The sequence below is a fragment of the Lolium rigidum genome, chromosome 7, assembly GCF_022539505.1.
Source record: "Lolium rigidum isolate FL_2022 chromosome 7, APGP_CSIRO_Lrig_0.1, whole genome shotgun sequence".
Classification (NCBI taxonomy): Eukaryota; Viridiplantae; Streptophyta; class Magnoliopsida; order Poales; family Poaceae; genus Lolium; species Lolium rigidum.
This window is the reverse complement of record NC_061514.1, coordinates 158459575-158480284: the sequence shown is the minus strand read 5'-3', so window position 1 is coordinate 158480284 and position 20710 is coordinate 158459575. Positions and strand designations below refer to the sequence as shown.

General features: G+C 41.5%; 1 long non-coding RNA gene across 4 annotated transcripts; it reads left to right on the top strand.

Moving 5' to 3' along the window:
* Window positions 1-347: 347 nt before the first annotated feature.
* On the top strand, window positions 348-5725 carry LOC124676702. 4 transcript variants are annotated; one of them, XR_006993762.1, is made up of 8 exons: window positions 348-363; window positions 459-525; window positions 901-1058; window positions 1952-1993; window positions 2396-2452; window positions 2533-2627; window positions 2703-5272; window positions 5405-5725. It is a non-coding gene; the product is annotated as an uncharacterized LOC124676702 (long non-coding RNA). The 4 variants fall into 4 exon arrangements; XR_006993760.1 differs by having other exon boundaries at window positions 1952-2452; window positions 2703-2774; window positions 5146-5272; XR_006993759.1 differs by having other exon boundaries at window positions 1952-2452.
* The last annotated feature ends 14985 nt before the right edge of the window (window positions 5726-20710 follow it).

The following is a 20710-nucleotide window of genomic DNA, read 5'->3' as shown; positions in this document are numbered from 1 at the left end:
TCAAGCCTTGAAGTCTTGACTTGAGGAGGGAGCCCTGTCAGGATCCTTACCTGTTCATCACCCGGCAAGGATCGACGGCTGAGACCAATTCCAGCGCTGTGGAGCCAAAGTACTAGTTTAGCCTTCACCTAGGGTTCTGTTCACTGTCCAACCAAGGGCAGAGTTGTAATTTGCTTGAGCTTGCTGTGTGGTTATAAACAGCAAGTGGGGTGGTCGGGAGGATCAAGCAATCAAAAACCAAATTATTTTTCCTGTCTTTATGTCTTTAGATTTATTTCCCTGTTCTTCCTGAGCCAATCGGAGCTCCAGCCTATCTCTCCCATGTCCAGGAAATTCGGATCCTGACAGCGAGGCTGCATCATGGTATGTTTTCTTCTGTTGTTTCCTCATCCTCTTTACATCTTCATCTTCCATGCCTCCCCTTCACGTGCTTATATTTTTGGTATCTTCATCCTCAGGTCATGGACAATCTCCCTTCTTACCCCCACCAAAATTTCGTTTATCTTTGAGCAGGCCAGAAATATGGTATTATTCTTTGCATTCTAGATCTTCTTTTAATATCCTGCTTGATGAAATCATGATATGATTTTATTTTTGTTGTAGCTCTATGTGATTGAAATGTATACCGGCTTAAACTCAATTTAGATTGTTAATCTTTTGGCAGTACAGAAACCAAGATGCATATATTCTTGGGCAAGCTTACGTTATTAGCTTTCATATATTTATTAAAAGGACAATTGCTTATGATTCAGGATAAACTATTATTTGCTACTTGGCAATAGCCGCATAGGTATACTCTGATTCAAGTATATATATACCTTAAAGGTCTGATTCAAATAGAGGTCCCCAGTTTGATTTTGTGGTTTGCCCTGTGTTAATAATTATGTTGTTTTGCATCAGGTTTTTCTTTCTATGTAAGACACCAGTTTTAATGATGAGATCCGAGTTATTTGGTCAAATGGAATTCTTTTTGGGCTGAAGGATATCCTGCTTAAATTGCCTATCCAAATTGGCTTTCACATGTACTGCAACAGCATCATAGGAATTAGTCAACCAAGGTATTTAACCTATTCCCCTTATGTATAGTGGATTTTGTGGTTCTGCATTTGATCAACGGCCTTTGATAAGATTTGTTCTTAAGATTTTTCTTGCTGGCCTTTTTTGTTTGAGGGTATGAAAACTTGTGCATACTTTGAATAAGGAATTATGCTCCTTGTTCCCACGGGGAATTAGGAATTTTGATATTGAGAACAAGCAAGTGCCTATGTGCTTGCCCTAGGCCAGAGCGCTCCACGATAGCGAGGCGCGGGTTGGCGATAAGAAACACTCCCAAGCCGTCCGATCTTGAACGAGCCCCACGTCAATCCTGACCATTCGGTTGTCAAAGGATTGAACAAAACCCCACCCCCGACTGGAACCCTAGCTACTCGCCTTCTTGCGACTCCACGCCCTTCACCTCCTCCTCTCAGCCGCCGCCGCCTTGCTTGGCCACCATGTCCTCACCGGCACGCATCACGTCTCCCTCGCGACAACTCCAGTTCGCCAACTCCCCATCAAGTAGCAGCCTCTCCGGCCTTCGCAGCGTGCCCCCCTTGAATAGGCCATCACCCTAGCGCGCCACTCCTCCATTGGATAGATGTAATCACGGCTGTTGGTGGAGAGAATGTTGGTGGTGGTGGATACCAGAGAAAGCGGCGCGCCCGGATGGAAGAGCACGACCTTGCCTCTACGCTCGTAGGTATCGACAAAGGAAAATCTGTTGAGCACCATATGGCCACCACTCTCTTGCTTAGATTTCAATTGCTTTCAATTAACCAGTAGAAGATTATTTGGCGCCCTGTGTGATCTGACTAGCTTTCCTTGTTTTCCCACTTTTAGTTTTCCCTCTATTTTTTTCGAGAATGAGTTGTTCCTCTCTCTAGATTCTTGATTTTTTGTTACAATTTTTTAGGTTGATGGAGTCCAACACATCCTTGAAATTACTCAAACCAAGGTACGGTTAATTTTCATTGTTATCTTGTTCAAATGTTCAGTGCTTATTTTAGTTTATTGTATTTTCATTGGGATTGTATCATGTTTCCAAAATTTCCTGAATCAAATGCTTGTGAATTTAATCTGTACTTTCCTCCTGGCATTTTCCATGGAAAGAAGTTTTCCTTTCACCCGTCCAGTGGCATGCTTTAGCTCTTTGTTTGTTGGCATCTACCAGGGCACTGGCATCCATGGTGCATACTTCTTTGTAGCATGTAGTTTAGCTGAACAATAAATTGGTGATAAGCAAGTAAAAGATGTTCAATTTGAAAATTAACTTGAGATCATATTTCCATGCATGTTCTCAGAAAGCACTTTAAATTAACATTCTTTATCAGATATATTCTACATATTGTTTATATAGGCTGGTGGTTAGTTGGCAATTCTCGGGAAACTATCAGGTGGCTACAGATCACCTCAGGTGCTAAAATTGTGTTGTTTTGAATTATTTAGGATGATTACAGATTTGCTGAGGCTATTACAAATCATACATTTTCTCAGGTTGACGCAGGTTAGTCACGTACACTTGCTGCTTGAAGTTTTAGCAGTCCGCAATCTGGTGCTGAGAAAGTGGACATCTATATCCTAACTGAAAGGTGAGCCGGAAAAGTTATCTGGTCATAAGTTTTACTTAAATGATCTTCTATATTTCTTTTTATTGTAAAATATAGGCTTGGTTGGTCATTGGTAAGGAAGGTGGGACCATTAAGGCTCTAAAAGCTAAGCCCGGGGCTGGCATACAGGTTAGTGCTACAACTATATGCCCGCATGCTTCTTGTTCACATCAAAATGAAATTTGTTGATTACGCAACATATACCTTAAGGTGATCTTTCCACAGAAATAAAAGCTGGAACCAAATAGAGGTTGCACGAACAATGATCGTGGAACTCACTATATTGGCTAGGTTAAGTTTTGGGGGATTTTTTTGGTGATATTTCATTGTTTGCTGCTCGTAAAGTTGCGCCTGTCTTGTTTTAGGATTGTGCTTGCTGCCTGGAACCATGTTTGCAGTTTCTTTGATTCAAATCTTTTACTTCAGGTGAAGCCATGTGGTATACATCTGTGTGTCTCGCTTATGGGATTAGTTGGTTTTATTTTCTATAATATAAGGGGATCCGAAATATAGTCAGCTCAGACTTCAAGTAAAAGAGTTAGCCAAGCTCCAATTTCAGCTATATTTACCAAAGCAACATAAATCTGCCTTGTTGGTATTCTTCGTTCTTTCAAATCCATGTGTTATTTTTTTGCCAGAAGAAACATTAGACAACTTAGAACTACACAAGAGGGAAATAAACTTTTTTCCATGCTTTACAAACAACACACATGGCTCGTCTCTTTTGGCGAGCGAGTCAGGTCGTTTCTTTTGATGTTATGTCATCTTAGCCGTTGCAGCTCATTGTGGCACGTTTCTTTTACTTTATGAAGCAGATATAGAGTTAAGACCTTTGATTTTGTAGATTCAGTTAACTCGACAATACATGCCTTCGATACATCAATGAGGACTTGTCATGCCACAAATTCTTTGAATTGTTCCTAATATTTATGTGAGCGTAATCTTTGGCAGGGGCTGGTAAGGTTAGAATTAGGAACTTCTTTTGAGCTGCTTTGCCCTTCAATAATATGCATCTATATCTTCATCTGTAAAGTCGTATACAATTTAGCAAGAGTCACAATCTGTACTTAGATGACCAAATTTTCTACTTTTTCAGGTTTTTAATTCCTAAATAGATTGAGAAACAGAATCTCCGTTGCTTCTCACTTTGGTTTTAATTTCATAACTTTTATTTGCGTCACTTGTGTGATAACCGTGATAACCTAGAAAGCTGTATTTTCCCTTCAAATAATGTTAGATGATATGTAGATAGCTCCAGAGTAGTCTAAATTGTTTCTACCCCTCATTTAATCATTGTTTTCAATCTTTGTGCCTGGATATCTCAAAATGCATCTCCTGCTACTGGTAGAGACAAAATGGTTGCAGCATTTACCTTGGTCTGAATCGTATCTCCAGACTTTTAATGAGCATATTTTTCTGAAAGCCACATCAAAAGTATCTTCATATTACTCTCTTTTGTAACTTCAGGAAGGAAATGAAAACCAGTTTGGTGGTTACTGGATTGACTTATCTAGATTACATATGTAAAATTAGGACTACAGAACAGATAACAACTCTCACAGGGAGCTGTGCTTGGTTTGACAGTGGATTTGTTTTTGTTTGGATGGCCTGAACAGTGGATAAAGTGGTGGTTTTTGTGGAAACAACTGATGTGTTCTTGAATAACATTATTAGCTCTACTGGGGTGCACAAAATACCCAATACATGCCATTTGGTAGGCTGTTGACTTGCTATGGAGCTAAGAGATTGGCTCCCTATAATTCCCCTAGGTTTTGAAGTTGCTTTTCACCGCATCATTTATTTCCATCTTAAGAAAGCATATTGAAATATTATGATACAATTTTTTTTTCCAAATACATGTTTGTGCACTGGAATTTGTCTCGTTCATTTTTATGGGCATATTGTTGATAAAATTCATTAGATTAGGCAAAGCGCCATTATTCCAGGGAATCTGCTTGATCCCAGTCTTGTCCTTCTGCAGACTTGTGATAACAATCAATGATTTCTTCTTTGCTTTTCCACAACATGTGATGTGGATCTGGCAAGTGCTCTTATGCTTCCTATAGTTTTTTGGTGTACCTCTATACGGTTTTATTATTATTCAGGGTCTAATGTGTTTCTCTGAAATTCTCTGGATTGACTGTAGTATGGCTATATAGGCCCAAGGCAATATCACCACCCTAATTTCTGCTCCAACTTATGCTGAAGGCACCCAAACATGAGCAACTAAAATGGATTTAGTGGTCTTAGTTTATCTTTGCTGGGGCAGATTGTTTTCTTCTATCGTTTAAATTCTATGGTATTATGTGTTGGCTTGTACTTAATAGTCTCCAGTTTGGGTCTTTCAATGAAGAGTAGCGTATCCACTTCAGTTTTGCTTCCTATTTAGCTCTGCATTTACCATCATAAATATGTGTTACAGTAGCCTCGTGCTTTTTTACAACATACTTATATGTGAAAGTTTGGCTTCGAAGCTCAGGCAGTGTTCTTTTTTCTGCAGAGAAAAGTGCATCACATGTCCTGATTTATTTAAAGAACTATTTGGTTACTTTGTCACAAGGAATTATTTGTTTATTTTGATTATGTTCGTTTCATGAAGAGCAAAAAGCTGCAGACCAGAAAGAAAGGTAAGTACAGTTCTGTTTAATGACTTTTTGCTGTCGAAGTTATGTTTACATGGTTATTCTCTGGTTCTCGACTGTCTTCCTCCTTTGGTGTGGTGTACTATGCTAATCAAGGCGTTTCTGCTGTCTTTGTAGGAGTTATGTCGTTTTGGATCCATATGAGTGTTCCTCTGCATTGTCACTTCTTTTGCTTCATTATGAATTGAGCTGGTGACCGGCCGCACTGGCCATACGTAATCTACAGTTCAGAACACCTTCTTTATTGTGTGCCAAGCTAGGGCATATTAGTCCCAAGCAATTACATCCTATAGTATCGTGCTATTTACAAGGATTAGGAAAGAGCTATGAGTCATTGTATTCAATTTGCCTGAAACAAGCCTCTTTTTTTTGTAAAACTAAAATATAGATGCCTTTAAATGGCTATGTTTATAGCCAACTACCTGGTTCTGTCTGGCATTGTCCTACCTTCTTGGATGCACTGTTAATAAAAAAGTTCCATCAACAGAACCAACAAATTAGGATAAGAAGTTCACGTGAAGATTGCGTGTTTTCGCTGGTCGATTGGACAGCCACTGTACATCGAGGTGACAACTTACAAGACATGTGAACTGTTCATACATCCTACCTTTTCTTATAGCAGTGTGTAACAAAGTAAGGATGGAAGCAAAGTAAACATCATCGATTTCAATTTCAGTTGACAATATACTTCTTTGCTTTGTGAAAAAAAAGTTTACCTACTTATTAATAATCATACACAAGTTCCAGCAATGCAAAAAAGTAAGCGGGAAATTAGGGCAATATCTGTGCAAGAGGGAAGCGATTGGATTGCACAAGACCAGCGAGGAGGCGCCCCATGGGGCGCCCCAACCACTAGTCTAAAGGTATAATAGCTGCCCCCTATAGGGGCCTTCACAGCGATCAGCGCACGTGAGCCGTCGGATCTCCTCATTAATGCATCTTGTTCGTTCGTTTTGGGTACTCTCCTCTCACTAGCTAACCCCATGCAACAGCAGATTGCTACCCGCCTCCGGCTGCATGTGGGCCCTACCTTTGCCGGCCCCGCACGTCAGCCACTGCGACTGGGATCTCTGTCGGTGCGCATTGGTGCCAGCCCGCAGGGGGTATTTTCGGTATTCCAGCGCGGCCTCGTATAAAAGCGATCCCCTGGGCGAAAAAACCCTAGCCGCCGCCCCTGCCCCCGCCTCGCGCCCCCGCCCCGACCCTGCTCCGCCCCTGCCTCGCGCCCCCGCCCCTTCCCCGTTCTCGTCGCCGGCCGCCGTCTACTCGCCCATCACCACGTCGCCGGCGGGCGTCCTTGTTGCCGTGGCGTCACTGCCTCCTCGCACGCGGTAGGAGGCCAGGAAGGCGACGCTGTAGAGCGAGCTGAGCAGCCCGACGACGGTGGCCGCGGCCAGCACCAGCGGCGAGGCGCCATACACCCACGGAGGCATCCCCATCCGGCCACGATGGGATGGCCGCTGAGAAGCTGCAGTCGGCGGTCAGACGCGGGGACGGCGGCTGCAGCCGCCGGTCAGCGCGGGGACGACGGACGGACAACCAAGCGCACCTCAGCGACCGTCAGCCGCATCCCTTGCTACCGCCACCGGAGGGATGGAGATGAAGGCGACCTGCCGAGGTACGCCGCCGATTCGTGCCCAGATCTCGATGGGTTGTGCTGGACTGCTGGCCTCCTCTGCCTCTTTGGCGTCATCGACGACGCCGACCACCGACGCAGGGGCCTGCCCTCCTCTGCCTCTTCTTTGAAGGGGACCTGCAGGTTCCTCCTCCTCCTAAGGTAAGTAGAGGATTTTTTAAGCTCCTGCAATTTTCATGTGGCTTTTGGGACGATTCAATAGCTTGGCCAGCAATGGAAGCAATACGAATTTTGAGCGGTGTGATACAGCTAGAATCATTTTCGCTAGGTTCTTTGTTGAAGATGAGGTGACTCTCATAAGCATTGTGGCTCGGTTCCTTGGATTACAGTCATCGAGAGGTGTGATGGGCAGAACACTTCATCTGGCAATCCGTTTGCCCGGTGTCGGCGAGAAAATATGGGTTGGGTGCCGCAAGATATGATGCTGAATGTGGTGAGCTTCTGATGGGTTGCGCTTCTCAGTTACGGATGTCCAATTCACCATGTTTTCTCGACTTCCCACTTTTGGATTTTCTTGATAGTTTATTGTGTGACCTTGTCGTGTTCTTGCTGCAGGTGTTGCTCTGTCCGTTGGTTGCATATACAACATGCATGTTCAAGTGTTGGTGTATTACCTCAAGAGATGGTATGTGGATGGTTTCCTCGTTTTCAATGGTTGGATGGCTTGAAAGGAGAGACCTAGAGCGACATCAGTGACCACATTAAACCTTGCTCTGGTTTATAACTATTGGCACTATGTTTATTTTTCTTTGAAAAGTTCCTCGGTGTAAGATATTTGAGTTAAGATATTTGATATTGGTGCAACTTCAAGTGCATCTGATGCTTTAATTTGGTCTTATGTACATAACCTGCTATGAAATGGCTAAAGAAAAACATTTCGCATCTTGCATGAATTACTGTAGGTGATGGAAGAGGAGATAGACTAGGAAGGAAATGATCAATTATTAACACATCTCTTATTTGATGTATGGTTTTGATTTCTGCATACAGAGTAATTTGAGTGTATTTCCAGTATTTCAAGTTTTAACACTGAACACTCCATAGTAATTGTTGGCATTGTTTCTGTAGTCAGGTGGCTTGATTATTTACTCAATAGCGTTTTTAAAAAATTATCCTGATTCATATACAAGGCTTGCCCTATGCATCCCTCATTGATATTTATTTGGAGGTTGATGACCAGATTCATAGAAGAACCAAATCCTTCAAGCATTTGTTGATTCATATACTGATTGTCGTTACTGTTTACCATTTTGAACTATAAGTTCATAACTTCATTTTATGTTAAGTTCATTTTATGCCAAGGTTAAATATTGCCCTCATTTATCTCTTCATATTCTTTAATGTTGGTGTTGCCGCCTATAGAAATCACTGGATGTTAGTCGGAGTGTCTCACCTTGACATTTCATGGCTGAGTCCACCATCTCTTAAGAAGGAGAAGGACCGTTGAATATTCGCCGTCTTTAGATGAAGAAGGAGAAGGAGGTGCACAGACTGGACAAGCAGCTGCAGCTTTGGTGGCCTCTAATCCGTCGCTGCCCAAAGACGCCTCTGCGTTGTTACTACCTATGGACTGCAAGCTTACGTAATTCTCTTAATTTTGTACATCACTCTCTCTTTAATATATTTGCAGTACATAAATCACCTACTGTTTTCCTGAAGAAAACAACCAACGAGGAAAGCCAACAACAAATATCAACTCAGCAAAATCTGCAGTGAGTATTAATTATTTAGAGGTAGTGGTTCAAAATTATTTCCTGATCTTTTTTTACATGGGCTAGACAAGTAGGTGTAGCGTTGGTGTCCTCGATCCTTCGCTTTCCGGAGACGCCTTCGCGTGGCTACTACCTCTGAAGTGCCAGCTTAGGTAATTCCACTCTTATTTTTGTACATCACTCTCTCTTTAATATATTTGCAGTAGATAAATCACCTATTGTTTTCCTCAAGGAAACAACCAACGGGTGCCACCTGGACTTTATTTTCAAAGCCAACACCAAATATCAACTCAGAAAAATCTGCAATGAGTTTTGCTTATTTAGAGGTAGAGAACCAGTTGTTCAGATTTGTTACCTGTTCTTTTTACATGGCGGCCCATAGCACCAAATGTGCACAAACGAAAATTGCATAACATTTCAGACACTGGTCCATTTAAAACAATATTCAACCTTATAATCTTGAGCTCAGATATTCTGCCTATTGACTCAGTTATCTATGTGATTTTTTGCAGCTTTGAAATTTTATTTATAGCCTGGAGGTGTTACTGCAAAAGTGTGGATTGGGTACCAAAGTGCATTCTTTGGAGAGAAGTTGCAGAAGCATATCTACTGGTTAGTTTATATCAAACCCCATGGAAACTATGTTTAGACCCATGTTTAGCTTTTTGCATATCATATTTTAAGAAGCGGGTCGTGGTTAAAAGCTAGTTGCAGAAAATAGTGGCTTACAGCTTCATTTTGTATCTGGGAAGTATTATTTTTCTTATATGGATATCTTCCCTCAGTTATGCAGCTTACTTATTACTATTTTTCGTTTCTGGTCATATTGATCGAGTCAAATCGCACAACTATTTGAGGTTATTGACTCTGAAGGAGATTGCACTAGGTGTTGTCGAATTGGGTTTTTTCGTTTAGCTTTGGATATTTCTCTAGCCCTGGGCTAAATAACTCATTATTCAGATTATATGTGCATCACTCTCACTGATGTACTTGATTAATGTAGTGATGGACTTGCCTTTTGTATCTTTCCAGCTGGGTTTTTCTTGAAGATGCCATGATTCTTCAATGTGGGCACTCATTGGGTGATGTCGTGCTGAACAAAGTCACTGAAATGGTATTCTTTCAAATTTTTATTCAGCCTTTATGGTATTTATCTATGTTGTGGTTTTTAGTATGAGAAGAAAGGTCACTGTTTACATGAAAATTGAAGTTTTTCCTTGATGTTTTGCTCGCTACAGATGAATTTGATAGTTGGTCTTAATACTTAATCTGGTTTTCAAATTATGTTATATAATAGGCTATATTATCAGGTAATCCAACCAAAACTTACTGAGAAAAATAGTGCCATTTGCAGCAACCTTCTTGTAGCAAAGGCATGTTGTTGTGTAGAAGACTGAAATAGTACATAGTTTTTTTTTTCTATCTGCTACAACTCCAGTTTACGTGGAATTTGGAATTCATCAGCCAACAACTTCAGTTATAGGAGCTTCAGTTATTAATTCTTGTTTTAAAATTTCAATCAGATATATCAAACTTGAACCTACACAGGGTAGTCCTAAGGTAACCTGTGCTTATATTTGACTCAAAATATATAAAAAGTTTGAAATCTGAGATGTTCGCAGGTTACTGAAAATTTGGGAAGTCAAGAGCTGCTATGCCTTGGGTTACTGTCATTAAATGTTTTCCCATGTGAAATAGAGGCCTTTGACAGACTGTTGACAAGTAAGATAAACATCACTTCATTTTATTCAATAGATAGTTTAGCACAGTGCTAGCATGTGTGAAGTGGTTAATGAGAAAGTCACATAGGCTGTCATAGGAGCTACAGGAGGTGATGTTATTAATCCTTGGTTTAAAATTCCAATCAGATATATCGAACTTGAACCTACACAGGGTAGTCCTATGATAATCTTGTGCTTATATTTGACTCTTAACATATAAAAAGTGTGAAATCTCAGATGTTCGTAGGTTAGTGAAAATTTGGAAAGTCAACAACTGATATGTCTTAGATTAACTGTCATTAAATGTTTCCCCATATGAAGACACCGATCTAAGTGAACATGGTTCAATAAGTGAGATGCCTCGTGTTTGGTCATCAAATTTTCATAGTAAGCTTGTGTAGTTACTGACTTACTATGGTTGTTCACTGTTATTTTTAGAGCTTAGAGGATCACAGGAAATTTGTATCCTACCTTCTGAGTGGGGACATGTGTGGTGACGCACATTAGTTCAAGACTAAGCTATAAGGATCTTCTATTTTTCCCTGTGTCAAATAAAGACAGCCACTCTTGATATGTATGAACAAAAGATTTATTATAGACTAGACTTCTATGTACAAGAATAGAGAAACAATATAGACTATACTTCTAGGTACAATAATAGAGACAAAAATATTGTCAATGGTTAATTTCCAAATCTGATTTATTATTCTTTCATCTTCTTAGATACAGTAGAATAATATGATGGAAGCTATGCTAAAAATGTGCATTTTCTGTGCCTGAGTATGAAAGGAGGATATATTTTTACCTAAGTGATGTTTAACCTTCTGTAGTTTCTGCAATGTCGCAATGAAGAAGCAGATGACTGAATGTACGATCCGCAGATTTTAGATTCATATGTTGCTTAAATTGTCAGTTCAAATAGGCTGCACACACTGTTTTCATATTAGTTTAGGTCACTATTTTCCACCTTTTTTGGTGTAGGTGATATTTTTTTTTTGTTTTTTTAAATCCATGTTCTTCTCATACGCATGCACTGACAATTTCTTCACGATTAGGTAAGCACTCGCTGCAACCACCCAGGGTTCCTCTATCCGCTACAACTTTTGATTTCTTAATCCAGGTGAAGAATCATCTTGCTTTAAATAAGATTCACTATTGTTACCTCCATGTCATGAGGCAAGATTCATGATGTTTGCCTCCATGTATTTCCTTATAGGGGAACAACAAAATTTTGTCCCTATCATTCCATGATTTGGTTAGATCCTATATCTACGTGTGCAGGTATGAGGAGTATCTCTTCTTAAGCATTTTTCTATTAGTCACAGTCAACCATATTATTAAACTAATTTCTTACTCTCTTTCTCGGTTTAGAGAAATAGATAGAAATTCAGTTACTGTTTGCCTCTAGAAATTATCGTATCACTTCATCAGATATCATTCACTTAAATAGTTATTTCCCGCTTTCATTTTGGTATTTAAATTTTCTTTACTATTGTGTATTTGTTTGCTTGATGTTCATATCTAGAACCATACAAGTATTTTAGATTTACATTTGTTATGGCTACTCAGTAAGAATAATATAAGAATTAGGATGGAAAATACGCCAATAAACAATAACACTTTATTCTATAATTATCTACCTATTCCAGCAAATAGTTAGAACGTTTTGGTCTCTCATACTTTATTTTTCTCTAGGTGGTTTGAGTTGCGAGTTATTGCTTAAACATTTATGTTTCTTTCCCATTTAGTGACCAATGGCATTTTTTGGTTTAGAGGCAGGGCATGGCAGTGAAGCATGGTTTCAGAAAAACAAACAAACGGGTCCTCTACCCTCGCGCACGGCAAAATTATTCACCTCTCAGCCGTATTAGTCTCCTTATGCCAGGTGAGTTTGAACTTGCGAATTCATGGATTTTGATCGATGTATGGCATTTAGCTAAGTAAAATTCATCAAACACTATTACCAGTTAGGGAATAGTTGCAAATTGCATCAGAGGAGGACTTTTTCAGAAATATTGTGTTCCTATTTAGACCTTAGTTCATGGATAATGAAATATCTTGAACAAATCTTTGTTCTATAAATTCCAATATGAACTGCTCTTATATATCCAAAGAGTCATATGTCCAAAGGTTTCAAAGATTGCGGCCCTTCCTTCCATGGGCCTGTAAATGTGACTAAGTTTCTGTTGTGGCGATGCTCCTGAGCACCTTGTATGGAATCTTCTTCTACTATTCCTTGTGCTTTCTATGTGCGAAGGAATTTTGGTTCACAATATTATAAATAGTTTGCTAAATTATATACTTGTCTTTATCCAGGTGTACATTGCTGAAGAAATAGATTGCTGTAAGTTCACCACTGTCTACCTGTAAACATATTGTATCTATTACATATTTGTTCTACTTGTCTGATAGTTTTGTCCCCGAAGAAAAGGTATGATTTTTATCTTCTGGTATATACTGAGAATATTGTTCGAGGGTTCACCCTGCTTGGTACTGCTGATAGTTGTTGCTGCATGGGAAGTGTTGACTGATTTCAAGGAATGTTTGTTATAAACTTTGCCCATCTTCTTAACGGTTCTCTTCTATACTGATCGGGGATAAGCTAATGGTCTTCATTATGTGGTTGACTTAATTCTTTTCTCTCTGATTTCACTGAAATGCTTTCTAACATTTCGATATTGCTTGATATTACAGCAGTTCCATTAACATCTGAGATGTATGCCTTAGATTGAGACACGTGTCTCCAGATCTTTAAAGTTATACAGGTCTGTGAATGTTGATATGAGTTAAATAGGAAGTTGTATACATATGTGTGTGTTTTTGTGTGCAATTCTAGATCAATCTGATGAGTATGTGCTCCTTTTTCTGGGCATGTTCTGCATATCTGTAATCATAGTGTATGCATCTGCTATTTCTGCGATTCACGTCTGTTATTGATTCTTATGACTTTTGAATGGATTAAAATATCAGTGGCCTAAAAAGGCTGCGTTCTTTAAATCTTTATTGAACTTTGAAAGTTTAATGATGGTGCTTACTACATATTGTTCAACAGGGCATTGCAGCGGTGGGCGTGAGCATGCTGTTGCTTGGAGTATAGGAGTTATAGGAGGACCTGCTTTGGGCTCACGGCCATGTGCACAGGCTAGGTGGCCGAGGTTGTGACCGGGTGCGAGGGGTTTCAGAATTGGAGCAGGGACCTGATACGTCCCCGACGTATCCATAATTTCTGTCGTTCCATGCTAGTTTTATGACAATACTTACATGTTTTGCTTGCACTTTATGATGTTTTTATGCGTTTTCCGGAACTAACCTATTAACAAGATGCCACGGTGCCGGTTCTCGTTTTCTGCTTGTTTTTGGTTCCGAAAGGCTGTTCGGGCAATATTCTCGGAATTCGACGAAACGAAGACCAAACCTCCTATTTTTCCCGGAAGGCTCCAGAACACCGAAGAAGAGTCGGAGAGGGGCCAGAGGGCCACCACACCATAGGGCGGCGCGGCCTGGCCTGGGCCCGCGCCGGCCTGTGGTGGGGAGCCGCCAGGTGCCCCCCTGCGCCGCCTCTTCGCCTCTTCGCCTATAAAATCCCTTTCGACCTAAAAACACCGGACCACTTGACGAAACTCCAGAAAGACTCCAGGGGCGCCGCCGCCATCGCGAAACTCCAATTCGGGGACGAAGTCTCGTTCCGGCACCTGCCGGGACGGGGAAGTGCCCCGGAAGCCATCTCCATCAACGCCACCGCCTCCATCATGCTCCGTGAGTAGTTCCCCCATGGACTACGGGTTCTAGCTGTAGCTAGTTGGTATACTCTCCCCCATGTACTTCAATACAATGATCTCATGAGCTGCCTTACATGATTGAGATTCATCTGATGTAATCGGTGTTGTGTTTGTTGGGATCCGATGGATTGTTACGTTATGATTGTCTATCTACAAAGTTTGTGAAGTTATTGTTGCTTGCAATCTTGTTGTGTTTAATGCTTGTCACTAGGGCCCGAGTGGCATGATCTTAGATTTGAGCTCTATAATTATTGCTTAGATTGTATCTACAAGTTGTATGCACATGTCACTTGTCCGGAACCAATGGCCCCGAAGTGACAGAAATCGGGACAACCGGAGGGGATGGTAGTGATGTGAGGATCACATGTTTTCACGGAGTGTTAATGCTTTGCTCCGGTACTCTATTAAAAGGAGTACCTTAATATCCAGTAGATTCCCTTGAGGCCCGGCTGCCACCGGCTGGTAGGACAAAAGATGTTGTACAAGTTTCTCATTGCGAGCACGTATGACTATATATGGGAAACATGCCTACATGATTAATAATCTTGATATTCTGGCTTAATGCTATTTCAATCCTATCAATTGCCCAACTGTAATTTGTTCACCCAACACTTGTTATTGGAGAGTTGAGAGTGGATTCGGTAACTAGGTGTATACGTGAGCACGCACTTGCCACCGTTGGATCAACGTTAAGATTCGATTTCTGACTCACGGCCAACATACGGTGTTAGTACCTTTTTTGGCTGCCATCATATTATTAAAAAGCAGTGCACCCACTTGTTGCTCCTGCTTCTCCCCACTGCGCCGCTAATGCTTCCCCCGCAGCCTAGCTAGGCACCACCATGAATGGCTGGCTGCGGCGGCGCCATCGAATCTTGCCGTACACGGTCGAACACAGAGAAGCCGACCAAGATCCCAACTCGCCCAAGCTCTCCCTCCCCCCTCTGCAACCGCGCGTCGTCCGCTGGCCGACTGCTAGAGGCGTCGACTCAATTTGGGCTGCCATGGCCAATTCGAGCTCGCCCTGACTGGAATTGAACAGCCATGGTTGGCGGCGGGGTCGATTAGCACCTCTGCTGTCCCCAACCTGCCCAGCTCGTACCCACCATGTGCCTGCCTCAGTCGGAGCACCCTGGTTCCCCTGCCGCCGGCTCCCGCAGGCCGCCCTGGTTCCCCTGCCGCCGGCTCCCGCAGGCCGCCCTTGCCGGCAACGCCCCCAGCCGCCGCGCAGTCTAAGTCCCGCCGCCTGAGTCCCGCCGCGCGCCAGCCTGCAAGCCAACGCGCCTGCGAGCCTTCGCTGTCGCGCAGCCCTGCGAATCGCGGCTCCTGCGAGCCGGCGACAATGGTTGGGCGGCGCATCTGGAGGCCCAGCAGCCCGCGGGCCAGGGCGGCGGCGCTCTGAGAGGCGCTCGATTTGGGGCTCGCTGTGGAGGGATACGTGAGCCGAACTCTGCTGTGGGTTTCGATTTGCGGCAGCGCGACCTCATCTCCGCCGGCCGCTACCAACCCCTGCTCCAACCGGCCGCCACCAATCTCTCCTCCGGCCGGCCGCCACCAATCTCTCCTCCGGCCGGCCGCCAAACTCAGCTTGTTGCTCCTTTTTTTTTATGTCAACAACAAAGTCGCCAGCAGCTCACTATGTGAGAGAAATCGCTAGCTCACTACTTTATTTAGGACACGGGTCGTTCGCGCCTCATCATCAATAAACGGTAGAAACACAGACGTTAGACACGTGTCGAGTAATGGATGCGTGCTCACGTATACACCCGGTCACCAGGCTTCATCCGTTGGAGAGTTACCACTAGTGTAGATAGCTGGGAACCCCGGTCCATCTCGCATCATCATATACTCGTTCTACATGTCATTGGAAGTAGTATCAACTATTTTCTGGTGCCATTGCTCTCATATTACTGCTACTCGCTGTTGTGTTATCTATTACTATCGCTATCATATTGTTGCTACTTTCACATCACCCCGTTACTAGTGCTTTTCCAGTGCGACTGAATTGACAACTCGATTGTTAAGGCTTATAAGTATTCTTTACCTCCCCTTGTGTCGAATCAATAAATTTGGGTTTTACTTCCCTCGAAGACTGTTGCGATCCCCTATACTTGTGGGTCATCAAGACTATTTTCTGGCGCCGTTGCCGGGGAGGCATAGCTCTACTCATAAGTTCACCTGGGGAGTACACTCTACCTCTCTCTCTGCTTTTATTTTATTTTGTCTTGCTAGTTTATTTCTGTCTAGTTTATTTGTGCTTAGTTTATTTTTGTCTTGTTTTATTTGTCTCATATACCCAAAAATCCATAAAAAATTGAAAAACCAAAAAATTAAAAACTGCTGTTATGGGAGAACCTACAACCTACTTGGAGCTTATAGAATGTTATAATAATTATAGAGAATCAAGAACTGGTAAAATAATGAGTGCTATGATAGAGAAATTAAATACAATTGCTAGAATCTTGCTTAGACGCTCATGATATAAAACTGTTGCTCTCAACAGGATACTAAACATCTTAAATTTCAATGTGGCTTTAGTGAGGAATTTTGTATTAATAACTATAACCGGAATTGCTATATTCATTTTGGGTTCGAAGAGGTAGAACAATTTGTCTTATTTATGGGAGCCTCCGAGATAGAATCCTTCATGGTTGAGAATTATGAAACTTGTGCTATTTGTAAAGACCTTAAAGATTATGTCTCTACTATCCTTAATTCATGCATAGAATGCTACAGTAGGAATCCTTATATCCTTGATTATAAAGAGAGACACATTAATGCACAAGAATGCACTCACAATTTGCAGGAACCGGTGGAAGAAGAAATTGATGAACCTGAAAGCTCATTGGATGAAAAAGAGGAGGAAATTGATGAACCTGAAAGCTCATTGGATGAAAAAGAAGAGGAGAGCGACGAACAAAAGGAGGAAGAATGGAGTAGCTACCCATGTCAACCTTCTAATGAGAGTAACTCTTTATCTCTTACACTATTTGATTGCCCTCCATGCTTACCGGAAGAGGTTGAATGTTATGTTCCTGTGGATTCTCTTGAAAGAGTACCTATGAGTAATACTTGTGAGAATGATTATGCTACTGTTATCTATGATAATCCATGCTACTTTGATAAATCTTATGATAATGCTTTGTTTGTGCCTGATGTCGAAATGCATGGTACTAAAGAATTTTGTTTGGCAAATGTCTATGATAAAGCTCTTGATGATGGTCCTATGTTACTTGATAATATTAATTGTACTACTAATGAAAATGGGATTGGAGAGTTCTTGACTTATTCTATGAGTCCCATATCTATTGAGATTGATCAACTACCTTGTTATATTATTAATAAAAGTAAGTTTGAAAGTTTTAATTCCACAATTCTTGAACTTGATAAAAATTATGTGTTTGGAAATCATGAAAAGTATGTTGCATGTGATAGTTATATTGTTGAGTTTATTCATGAAGCTACTGAAAATTATTATGAGAGAGGAAAATATGGTAGTAGAAATTTTCATGGTGCTAAAACACCTCTCTATATGCTTAAAATTTTGAAGTTACTCTTGTTTTATCTTCTTATGCTTATCACTTTGTTCTTCATGAATTTATTTGTGTACAAGATTCCTATGCATAGGAAGTGGGTTAGACTTAAATGTGTTTTGAATTTGCTTTTTGATGCTCTCTTTTGCTTCAAATACTATTTCTTGCGAGTGCATCATTTAAAACTGCTGAGCCCATCTTCTTGGGAGATAACCCATGTGTTATTTTGCTACAGTACTTTTTTTTATATTTGTGTCTTGGAAGTTGTTTACTACTGTAGCAACCTCTCCTTATCTTAGTTTTGTGTTTTGTTGTACCAAGTGAAGCCTCTAATCGAAGGTTGATACTAGATTTGGATTTACTGCGTGAAACAGATTTCTATCTGTCACGAATCTAGGTCTAATTCTCTGTAGGAAACTCAGAAAATTATGCCAATTTACGTGCGTGTTCCTCAGATATGTACGCAACTTTCATTAGTTTTGAGTTTTCTGATTGAGCAACGGAATTATTTTATTAAAATTCGTCTTTACTGGCTGTTCTATTTTGACAGATTCTATCTCTGTTTTTTGCATTGTCTCTTGTGGACTTTAAGCAAGGCTTTCTAGACATAGAGAGCTGTAGCTAATGTTTTATTGAGTTCTTGCAATGTGTCACTACAGGACCAAGGTGGCTTCAAGTTTTTTGAGTACTAACCCCTCTAATGAAGTTTATGAGAAGTTTGGTGTGAAGGAAGTTTTCAAGGGTCAAGAGAGGAGGATGATATATGATCAAGAAGAGTGAAAAGTCTAAGCTTGGGGATGCCCCGTGGTTCATCCCTGCATATTTCAAGAAGACTCAAGCGTCTAAGCTTGGGGATGCCCAAGGCATCCCCTTCTTCATCAACTTATCGAGTTTCTTCTATTGAAACTATATTTTTATTCAGTCACATCATATGTGCTTTACTTGGAGCGTCTGTGTGTTTATTTTCGTTTTGTTTGTTTGAATAAGATCGGATCCTAGCAATCCTTGTTTGGGAGAGAGACACGCTCCGCTTTTTCATATGAACACTTGTTCTTCGTTTTACTTTTAGTGTTCAATGATAAAAGTTGGAAGCTACAATACTTATTGTTTGGTTGGAAACAGGAAATGCCTCATATGTTGTGGATAATTTGACACTTGGCAATTGTTTTGAGCTCTCAAGTAGATCATGATTAAGTTTTTTTTTCATGTAGTCTAAGCCTATTAGTGGAGAACTACTGTAGAGCTTGCTGAAATTGGTTTGCATAATTGATCTCTCTTAAGGTCTAGATATTTTCTGGTAAAAGTGTTTGAGCAACAAGGAAGACAGTGTAGAGTATTATAATGCTTGCGATATGTTCTTATGTAAGTTTTGATGTACCGGTTCATACTTGTGTTTGCTTCAAACAACCTTGCTAGCCTAAGCCTTCTATCGAGAGGGAATACTTCTCGTGCATCCAAAACCTTGAGCCAAAACCTATGCCATCTGTGTCCACCATACCTACCTACTATGTGGTATTTTCTCGCCATTCCAAAGTAAATTGCTTGAGTGCTACCTTTAAACAATTCAAAATTTATTACCTCTGATTTGTGTCAATGTTTTATAGCTCATGAGGAAGTATGTGGTGTTTATCTTTCAATCTTGTTGGGCAACTTTCACCAATGGACTAGTGGCTTCATCCGCTTATCCAATAATTTTGCAAAAAGAGCCGGCAATGGGATTCCCGGTCCCAAATTAATTAACAAAAATAGACACTCCTCCATGGTATGTGATTGTTGGACCGGCACCCGAGGATTCGGTTAGCCATGGCTTGTGTAAGCAAAGGTGGGGAGGAGTGTCATCATAATAAAACTAAAATAAAAGGGCACTCCTTCATGGTATGAGATTGTTGGCAGGCACCCGAGGATTCGGTTAGCCATGGTTTGTGAAAGAAAGGTTGGAAGGAGTGCCACCCAAAAATAAAAATAATTCATGGGACACTACAAGAAAAGTTCTGATAGACAACGTCTCAAAATCGTCCGCTAAGGGGTATTTTTCGTCGCCTATGGGCCTAACCCGACGATATGGGTTCCGGTTGAGAAAACGCGTGGTAATAGTATGATCAAGATTATGTAAGCAGTATGTCACTTCGTAAATTATTCTTTTTATCGTTTACCTACCGAGGGCGAGCAGAACTAAGCTTGGGGACGTTTATACGTCTCCAACGTACCTATAATTTCGACGTTCCATTCTTGTTTTACACAATACCTACATGTTTTTGCTCGCACTTTATAATGTTTTTATGCGTTCTCCGAAATGTAAACCTATTAACAAGATGCCACAGCTTGCACTGGGTTGCTGTTTTTGGTTCCGTAAAGTGTCGTTTCAGCAATATTCTCGAATTCGACGAAACAAAGACCCATGATCTGTATTTCCACGAAGCTTCCAAAACACCGTTACGGACCTCGCAGAGGAGGCCTGTGGCCCCCGCACAAGGCAGGCGGCGCGCGCAGGGGGCCTACCTGTGGTCCCCCGTGGCCCTTCCGACTCCGCCTCTTCGCCTATTTAATCCGCCCTCGACCTAAAAACATCGATGCACCACCTGACGAAACTCCAGCAAGACCTGTGGGCGCCGCCACCATCGCGAAACTCCACCCTGGGCACGTAGTCTCTCGCTCCCGCACCCGGCCGGACGGGAAGTGCCCCCGAAGCCATCTCCATCGACGCCACCGCCTCCATCATGCTCCGTGAGTAGTTCCCCCATGGACTACGGGTTCTAGCAGAAGCTAGTTGGTACTCTCTCCCCCATGTACTTCAATACAATGATCTCATGAGCTGCCTTACATGATTGAGATTCATCTCGATGTAATCGTGTTGTGTTTGTTGGGATCCGATGGATTGTTACATTATGATTAGTCTATCTATAAAGTTTGTGAAGTTATTGTTGCCGCAATCTTGTTGTGTTTAATGCTTGTCACTAGGGCCCGAGTGGCATGATCTTAGATTTAAGCTCTATACTTATTGCTTAGATTGTATCTACAAGTTGTATGCACATGTCTATGTCC